This window comes from Octopus sinensis, linkage group LG19 (assembly GCF_006345805.1).
Source record: "Octopus sinensis linkage group LG19, ASM634580v1, whole genome shotgun sequence".
In the NCBI taxonomy this organism is placed as follows: Eukaryota; Metazoa; Mollusca; class Cephalopoda; order Octopoda; family Octopodidae; genus Octopus; species Octopus sinensis.
In genome coordinates, this window is record NC_043015.1 from 15,776,491 (window position 1) to 15,787,366 (window position 10,876).

Below are 10,876 nucleotides of genomic sequence, written 5' to 3' on the forward strand. Positions count from 1 at the left end.
ACATAACATATATACAGAAACAGTCACGAAAATATGGGCTTCCCCACTCGATCACAAAAGAAATAAAACAATCATATCTAAAAATGATACACATTTTTTTGTTTTTGTTTATTAAATAAAAAGGTTTCTGAAGACTGTAAATTATGCAGATATTCATATGGAGGCAGTTTGACAGCAAAAACAATTTTACCAACGAGCATATTAATTATTTAGACATTCCAATATTTTCTGGGGTTTGAAGGCAGCTAGCTGGCAGAATCGTTAGCATGCTGCGCGAAATACTTAACAGCATTTCGTCCGTCTTCACATTCTGAGATCAAATTCCATCGAGGTCGGTTTATTTTTATCCCTTTTGGGGTAGATAAAATAAATATCAGCTGAGCACTGGAGCCGATGTAATCAAATTAGCCCTCCCCGAAAGTGCGAAAACTTGAAATCAATATTTTGTGAGTTTTGTGAACGAGTAAGAAACTGGAACAGAGACAGACAAAAATAAAAAAACCTTGATAATTTCGGTTTACTGGAACCCCAGGTCATTAATTAAAAAATTATTGTAATAAAGAGATAATTTAAATTTTGCTAGTTTTGAAGATTGTGTTTTTTAAATATCTTTTTAAAGATATCTAAAACGATACACCTTAAAAATGATAACACATCTGTCCCTCACACTAATACGCGTGCGTTTGTGAGTGTGTGGGGGGGATGCGCGCGTGTGTATGCGTTTGTGCGTGCGCGTGCGTTTACATGTATGTATATATGTGTGTATGTATTATAATCAAAACTCACTTGTTCATTCTGTTTCCATACCAAAATTATTAGAAACAATAGATATTAAAAAGAACAATTAAATAATATATATTAAAAACGAAAAATGCTTCCTCGTCCCCCACTTTGAAAATAAATGATAATTATAATTATTAAAATTGATAAACGTGATATTTAACCCTTTAGCATCTCTTATATGTATCCCTCTTATAAGTATCATGTGAAAATATATACTACCTGTTTTAAGGGCAAACTGGCCAGATCCAGCCTCTCGCTGTCATTCTAAAAATAAACAATCACTTCATCAGAATCTCAAAGCTATGAGATAATCCCTGATTAATTCAAAGCAATGTGAATAAATGAGCATTGCATTCGAGTAATCTGAATGCTAAGGGGTTAAACTATATATACTGGAAAACAGAAAAGAACGTTTTATAAAATCTGATCCTTGAAAACATAGCATCCAAAGCATATCCGTCAGCCTCCTTTACACCATACAAATTCGATTAAATACTCTGACAGCATGTTAGCTATTGTACCATAATAGTTCTGTATTTCCATCTTCGCTTTCTATCACCTACTCCTCACATGGTTTGTAACAGATTCATTTATTGGATTTAAAAAAAATTGCCTCAAACATTGTCTGTGCGATGGTTGTGCCTTACCAAATAAAGATTATAGCTAGCACGTATGCTGCCCGTCTATTAGACTATAAAGAGGAGCCTAACACGATATAATCTAGAATTATTGACAACAACAATGTTTCGTCCATTTGCAGCGTCTCTAATAAAATTCCAAGCACAAAGATAACTTACAACATTTTAAGCATTCATATTTTCCGTACCACATATCCAACGAAATACTTCTTGCAAATATACTATTGTCAATCTCTACAACGAAACCAATTCATGCATTTTCATCAGAAACCTAAGTTTGGAAGTTTCCTAATGTGTTCCATTTCTTAGCCTTATTCTTCAAGCATCATTTACGTGAGTTCGTCTTTTCTACCCCATTACAGAATAGCAGTTATTATATTCCTTTCGAAATGGAGGACAGCTTTATATCTAGGGGAAATTTACACTGCATTCTTCTTTATCACCAACTCTGATAACAAATCGTCAGTGGTTTGAAGAATTTTTGAAACGGTCCGTTCTTAAAATAGAATGATCATGCAAGGAATAACACCAATAAATATTTTTCAAATGAGTATTGCAGCATTCACATTCATCTTAAGTAGACGAGGAAGACACAAAAATTGCCAACAGTCGATGGCTTGGAGAAAGTTTTCCCAATTAAATAATTTAAAGTTATAAAGTATTTAAATAAGTGTTTTATGTGTATATATGCGTGTGTGTGAGTGTGTGTGTGTGTGTATAGATATATATATGTATATATACTAATATATATAATATATATATTTGCATATGTGGGCACAGGACGTCACAAAATGTGCATATATACGTATGTATATATATATATATATATATATATGTATATATATATATATATACGTATATATATATATGTATATATATATATATGTATATATATATATATATATATATATATATATATATATATATATATATATATATATATATGCATATATATATATATATATATAATATTTCAATAGGTGAATGAATTATCCTATGTTTATCGTCAGCATGAAAAATTCGTTGAACCGATACCAGGGTAGCAAATTCGCGTCAGAAACACGGTTGAAGCAACCTGTCCAAGGGTTGAAACTCCGGGTTCATTTGCAGAAATTTGTGTGTTATATATGAATAAATGAAAGAATAGAGTCGAACGAAGATGTTAACAAAATTCCTTTACTCTCGACATATGTTTCGAAGACCACATGGTTTCATTCCAAAGTAATAAAGGGTGTATGATGCAATCTTTTCATCAGGAAAGAAAGGGAGCCTCTCTCGGCAAGAAGACAAACAAAAATTTCGATGACTGTCTACATGGTAAACAAAACGACAATAAGTCGACTTATTGTCGTTTTGTTTACCATGTAGATAGTAATCGAAATTTTTGTTTGTCTTGTTGCCGAGAGGGGCTCTCTTTCTTTCCTGAAGAGAAGATTGCATCATACACCCTTTATTCCTTTGGAATGAAACCATGTGGTCTTCGAAACATATGTCGAGAGTAAAGGAATTTTGTTAACATCTTCGTTCGACTCCATTCTTTCATTATATATATATATATATATATATATATATATATATATATATTATATATATATATATATAGATAGATATATAGATAGATAGATAGATAGATAGATAGATAGATAGATAGATAGATATATAGATAGATAGATATATATATATATGTAGATATATATATACGTATATAGATATGTGTGTGTGTGTGTATATAGATGCATATATATCTATGTATATATAGATATATATATATATATATGCATATATATACATATGTATATATATACGTATATATATGTATTTATATATGCATATATATATATATATATATATATATATATATATGTATATATATATATATATATACACATATATATATACATATGTGCATATACACATAGATATACATTTATACATATATATGTATATAAAGTTAATCCAAACAAGAAAGCACAAAAAAACACAACAACGCGAGGACGTGGAACAAATATAGTATTATTGGACGCTCAGGAAAGAAGGAAAGAAGGAGGGTTTAATGTTTCGAGCGGAGCTCTTCGTCGGAAACATAGGAGAAGGAAAGATCCAGAGAAGGGAAGACAGAGGGAAAAAATCGCCAACGGTACACACGCGGTCACATTTTGTTTATATATGTATACATACAAATATATATATATATGTATATATACATATACATATATGTATATATATACATGTATATATATATGTATATATATACATGTATATATATATACATATATATATATACATGTATAATTATATATGCATATATATAATTATACATAAGCATATCATATATATGCATATGTAAAGGCGCATGGCTCAGTGGTTAGAGCGTCGAGATTACGATCGTGAGGTTGTGAGTTCGAATCCCGGACCAGGATGCGTATTGTGTTCTTGAGCAAGACATTTTATTTCACGTTGCTCCAGTTCACTCAGCTGTAGAAATGAGTTGAGACGTCACAGATGCCAAGCTGTATCGGTCTTTGCCTTTCCCTTGGATAACACAGGTAGCGTGGAGAGGGGAGGCTGGTATGCATGGGCGACTGCTGGTCTTCCATAAACAACCTTGCCCGGACTTGTGCCTGGGAGGGTAACTTTCTAGGTGCAATCCCATAGTCTATGTAGTGACCTCAGAATATATGCATATATGCATATATACGTATGACTGACTTTGTATTAACTCGGAAAGCTGACTTACAAGATTTGCGCAATCTCAGAGTATTGCGAGGTGTTGATTGTGATACTGATCACAAAATAGTTAGGGCTAAGTTCAAGTTCAGGGTCCGTAAGAAGATTCATAGTGCAGGTGTACGAGTACCAAAGAAAATTGATGCAGAGCAGCTAAAATAACCACAAGTTTTGCAGTTGCTTCAGAAGAAATGCAGCAATGTTCATTTTGAAGGTACATGGCCATGTTTTCGCGATGAAATATGTAAAATGGGATCAGAGGTGTTAGGTTTTAAGAGGAGACAGCAAACGAGACTGCTTTGAATCCAATGATACAGTGATAAATGAGTTTTTAGCAACAAAGAGGTCCACTCATGAAAAGCTTCTTGACCCAAACGTTAAGAACAAAGTGCAAATAGAAAAGTTGTGCAAGTCTCAGAAAGCAGACTTGCAAAAAGAACTCAGGAGGCTTAAAGACACTTGGTGGAGAAATTTGTCTGAGGAAGAAATCTCGACGTGCATCTGAAAACGAAGATCAAAGAAATGCACGACGTGCAGACAGCCAACAAAGAATGGCAGTTCGACGTGCAGCAGAAAACGAAGACGAAAGAAATGCACGACTTGCAGTTGGTCGTCTTCGAAGAGCATCACATCGTATACAAAAATCAACACAAGAAACTGCAAATAGACGTTAAAGGGAGCGATTCAGGCACAATGAAGGAAGGTCACGTCAGCAATGGCGTCTTGTTGTTTTCAATTACAACCCCAGTCATTGCTATGAATCTGAAATTGGCTCAATGTCTCACCAATTCTATTACTGTAGTGGGAAAAAATGGTTAAATGAACCACCTGCATTATACTGCACGAGGGGGGAAATTATGCTGCCTTTCTTTCCTGATCCACTTGAAAAACTGAAAAATTTTCTTCATGGAAGTTCCCCCCATTCAAAGCATTTTCTAAAAAAAATACAACACTAAAATAATGCTTTGCAAATGACTTCATTTGGAGCTGATATTGTGAATATTTGCCCACATTCAAAATCCAACGGCAAGTATATCATTGAATTGGTGGCATTTTACCACCAGAAAATGAAGACCATAAATTTTTGCAAGTTTATTTGAAGCTGAAACGAGGTATAATCTTTACTTTGACATAATACAACAAATGCTTCGAAGCAATAATAATATATCAGAAGTTTCAAATGAAAACAAAATCAAGTTCATCTATGAAATAGATATTTTTTCTACTACAATTATTACATATTTTTCTCCAATAAAAATACACACATACTGGAAAAGTAAATTATATATATATATAATAATACATTTAATGTGGCTCCCGAGAAACAGTGTAAGTAATTACCCGATCATGTATTTGTATATACGGGTATTACTGCTAGTATATATATATACAACGGTGGTAACCCAGCATGGCCGCAGCCTTCGGGCTGAAACATTTTTAAGGATTTAAGGATTTATATATATATATATATATATATGTGTGTGTGTGTGTGTGTGTGTGTGTGTGTGTGTGTGTGTGTGTGTGTGTGTGTGTGTGTGTGTGCATGTATGTATGTATGTACATATATGTATATATACATTTGATATATATATATATGCATATCTATCTATATATATATCATTTATATACATACACACACACACTCACACACACATATATATACACATATATATGTATATACATACATATCTACAAATGTGTCTGTTTTATTTTGAGCAAGGGAGTGAACCACACCCACTCCAGCAAAACAAAACCAGTGGACTGATTTCAGGGTTCCTTCCCATCCTCAGTACTGAACGTTTGCCTGCTAGAGATGGCAGCTATTCGTCCTTGCTCACAATATATACACAAAGATGCGACTATCGGTCGCTGATTTTGCGACAAGCTGGTTTTAAATCTCTCAAAGAGATTCACATAGTAACAGTACTAAACAGTAAAGGTTGTTACCACTTTTACGTAAGTGTTCCATGCAAAACAAGTGTTACTATACTTTAATCCAAGAAAAACATCTTTCCCCGCTGGCTACCGACGGACGAATGGTTGTTATCTCTAGTAGTCAAACTTCCAGTAATGAGGACGAGAAGGAACCCTGAAACCGGTCAACTGGTTCTGCTTTGCTACAGTGGTTTGCTCCCTTGCTCACAATAAATCAGACACAGGTCGTGTGTCGATAGCCAGAGGGACAAAATATTTTTCTGGGGTTAAAATATAGTAACACTTGTTCTGCAAGTGATAACAGCCTTTATCGTTTAGTTCTGTTACTATATGCATTTCTTTCAGAGATTTAAAACCAGCCACTTCAGCTTGTTGCAAGATTAGCGACTGATAGCTTCTTCTTTGTTTAAATTGGGTCATCCCATAAATAATGCGGGTTTTTCCATCCTTTTTTATTTTTCAAAATTAAGATAAACAAAGTTCTTTTTTAATCTAAAATCTACTCTCCTTCATTTTCTACAATGATCTTCCATCTATCTGGTAGACTTACAAAGCCCCGCTTCCAAAATTCACTTATCCGTGACGAAAAGTACTCCTCCAGTACTGTTCTCACTCAGAATTCCTATTTTTTCCGTCCAAATGATTATGTAGGCTGCAGAATAAATGATAATTAGATGGGCAATGTCCGGCGAATATGGTGGGTGGAGCATCATTTCCCATTCAAACTGCTCCAGCCTTTGGAATGTCATCCTCGCTGTATGTGACTGAACATTATCCTGATGGAAGAACACCTTTCGCCTTGAAACCAAAGATGGTCGTTTTTCTTCTAGTGCTCACTTAAGCCGCTCAAGCTGCTCACGGTAGATCTCCTTAGTTATCGTTTGGTTTGGGTTTAAAAGTTCAGTGAACTAAACCTTTCATATCCCACCAAACAGATAACACCATATGTGGGTGAAGACCTTCTTTAACCTGGGGTGTCGGTGTTTCTCCTTTCCCTACCCACTGTCTTCGGCTCTTGACATTTTAATAGAGAACCCATTTGGACCAAAAAATATTCATTCGTGAGACGAGACAGCAAAGAAGAGCGCACGTTCACTGCTAGCTCCTTAACAGTTATGATGGGATTTTGTTCCACCAGGTTTTACAGGGCGTCCTCGCCGTGCTCTACAGATCTTTCAGGACGAGGCTTTTCTTCTAGGCTGTAGTTTCCAGCTCGGAACTTCTGAAACCACCGTTGACATTGGCTTACGCTTATTGTCCGATACCCATATACTGCATTAATATTCCTCGCACTTTCCGTAGCGTTGTTGCCTTTATTGAACTCATAAAGCAAAATATGTCGAATATGCTCCTTTGTCACTTCCATTATAGCTTTGAAAAAATAACTGTTCAAATCGAACTGTACTCTTCAAAACTTGCACTAAGAATAAGCACAAAGTAAAATTACTACCTGCTTTTATAGCAAGTTTAGGCAGGGAGATTATGCTGCTCCCTCCAACTTTTAGTTCGTGCAATTGAAAAAAACCGCATTATTTATGGAATGACACAATATAGTGTGAGCAAAATATAGTAACAATTGTTCTGCATGGAACAGCCACGTAAAAGTGATAACAGCCCTTATATTTTCATTGTTTCTCATTAAGATACAAGGTCAGTAATTTTAAGGGTAGCATATTAGTCGATGAGATTGCCTTCAGTACCTGGCTGAAAAGATAAAAGGCCCTCCAAAGTACACTTTCAAAGGTAAGATAAAACCACATCCTAAATATCGGTTTCAAATTTTAGCACAAGGCTAGCAATTTAGGGGGTGCTAAGTAGATTACATGACTCCGGTGCTCAAATGATACTTATTTCATCGACCCCGAAAGGACGAAAGGCAAAGTCGACTCCGGAGATATTTGAACCCTGAACATAAAGACGGGCGAAATGTCACTAGCTATTGTGCCCGATTCTGCTAGCTTACCACCTTTCACATCCTAGATGTTATCTGCCCTCGTATTCATCATCTCTCCACGGATTCAAACCATGTTACTAAAATCAACCATGTCACAACCAGCTTGATGAGGTCGCATTTATGGGTCACTTGACTTGCTAGAAAAAACAGTTAAATCTCCCTCAATCTATATCCTATCGTCTTGAAAAAAAAAAGAGATTGAACAAAGTAAGCTTAGATATAGAAAACAAAATGGTCATGGATGAAATGTCATAGATGGCTTCGACGAAGCAAAAACCACCCTGACCATCTTAAACACAATCGACAAGAACAATGTGAAAATGAAAGAAAGAAAGAAAGAAAGAAAGAAAGAAAGAAATGGAAGTGTGCGATTGAAAATGAAATGAGATGGTATGGATGAACAGAATGGACTTTGGTCCCTTCTAAAAGTACGAATGGATGAATGAGAAATAGAAACCAAATACAAAGAGAAGAAGGAAGCGGAGGAAAGAGGGGATAGAGTGCAATGATTAGCAGTAGATGTAGGGGTAACGAATAGAGAGAGAGGGAGACAAAGAGAGACAGAGACAGAGAACGAGACAGAGAGGGAATATATTAGGTGGCGTGTGCAACATATAGTTAAATGAGAAGTAATCTAGCATCATCAAGCGTCTGAAATTAGTTGGTTCAAAGAGTCGGAAGCTGATACTTGACTGTCGTGGGAACCGGATATGAAGTAAATATATTCTATAACTAATGTTGAAATATTTACCAAAAAGTAATTAGAAATTAAAATAAGCACTAAGAATTTTTCCCGCTTCCTTTTATTTTGTAAGTTTCCAAGAGGAACAAGAAATTATATAGGAATTTAATTCCCACCTCAATCGATAACTTACTCCTAAAGCTATGATTCCCTGCAGCTTGTTTGCACATGTTTATTTCCTAAATGAGCAGCACATTTCAGTGTGAATGTTCTTTGGCCATTAACAAGTATTACAGTTTTTTTAGAAATTAATTAAATATTGAGAGAGTTGGTGTAACTGACAAATCCTTCACTTCATACATAGATAATTGTGTCCATGAGCAATTGATGTGTGAGGGAAATTTGTGTTTGTGTAGACCTGCAGAATACGAATGGATCGGCAGAATCGGTAGAGTGCTGGGCAAAATGCTTTGCACTATGTGGTTCTGCCACTCTTCGTTCCACATCTTTACGATGGTTCCTCCACCTCTCCATCTCAAAAATAAAAATGACCTTGGTCTTGTGCTTATGCAGAAAATCAATATTTCAGATGTTTAAATACATTTGTTCCTGGATTAAAAGAATTTTTCAGAATTTATCAGAATAGTCATGTTGATGATTTTATCCTACATTCAGGACGGTGCCCATCACTGAGCAGTATTGAACACTGTCCATTTTCATATTGAACGTCATATATCAACGTAACTGACCACTTCGACTGTTCTACCCCGATCTAATACATCATGCAAATTCTGCAGTGCTTTATACATAGGCAACGCTTTTTCCGTAAATGCTTTGGTATTTGTAGCAACGTTTATGGAGTCCTCAAACCCTTCACAAGTCGCTTTAATTCGCCAAGCCACACATTTGACCACGCAACGATCTGGAATGTTCTCTTACACCATGGTCGACTCATTCTTGCAGACGCAAGGAAAATCATGTCTTTACCCTGGGAACATCTACTCCGCAAAAGTACGCCTCAACTTCCACTATGCCTCACTTCAAGTGTCCTCTTCCTCTTTTCATTCCATTAAGAATATTCTGTAATTATATCTTGTATATATTTACGGGTGGGTATATGTATAAGTGTGTGTCCTCCTACACACTTGGGTTTGCGTATATATTTGTATATATGTATATGTGCGTGTGTAAATGGCAAATGTATGAGTGGAATCATGTTTCTTCCGGTACGACTGTATGGATATATGTGTATGACAGTGGAAAATCTCTTTTACTTCTGCTGAATGAAGGTTTTGTTCATCCATAATTAAGAGCATTCTAAAACTGCTTGTGTATGCATAAATAGTTCTCGTTTGTGTGGCTGCTATGCAACATATACACTTAATAATTCATAACGTATGCCAGCTGGGTCTATCATTAATACGTGGCACGATTCTCGACTAACCTGATGTTCCATTCGTTTTGATAAAATTCGAATAGTTGTCTTTATGTTTAGATCACATTTACTGAATTAGTGATAAAATCTAAGATGAGAATTTGAAATTGCCATAGGCAATGAGTACATTGAAGTTCCTACTTCGAAGGAAATTAGAGTTTTGTACTTTTTTGAAATTAATAAATGTTTCTCCTGAAAAAGTCTGAAGACATCTAGAATGTAGATAAATGTTACAGAATCGAAGGAGTTCACACACACACACACACACACACACAACATCTGACGGTAATCAACAGAATTAGCTGTAGTTGCACTATCCTTTTTTGCATACATAGGTCATGTGAAAAAATTCAGTGTAATGGGAGGAAAAACACTTTCTCTAAATAGCGTAGGTAGGCAAATACCAAGTTACCAACAATAAAAAAAAAACAAGTACAATCAGTAGTGGCTAACGATTTTATGGTATAGTATAATTTATAGTGAAAAAATATCAGCCGCTATGAGGCAAAGAATTTTATCGAATATCTCAGAGTTCTAGGAGGAAGTGTTGATAAAGAAAACCCTCCCACGGTAAGGCCTCTGGAATGTAGTTAAAATTATCAACGTCAGAATGTTAAGTTGCATAAACGGGGTTGGGGAAGAAAAACTAACGATATTGATGTCAGTAAAATTAATTGGAGTGGGGCAGTATTAGATTCTTAGCAAGTATATCTCAAGAAATA

At 35.2% G+C, this 10,876-nt stretch overlaps 1 protein-coding gene across 1 annotated transcript in view; it reads right to left on the reverse strand.

Moving 5' to 3' along the window:
• LOC115222333 (PC3-like endoprotease variant B) overlaps positions 1 to 10,876 on the reverse strand; it is a 157,731-nt gene that overhangs the window by 126,571 nt on the left and 20,284 nt on the right. The gene's annotated exons all lie outside the window — the stretch shown is intronic.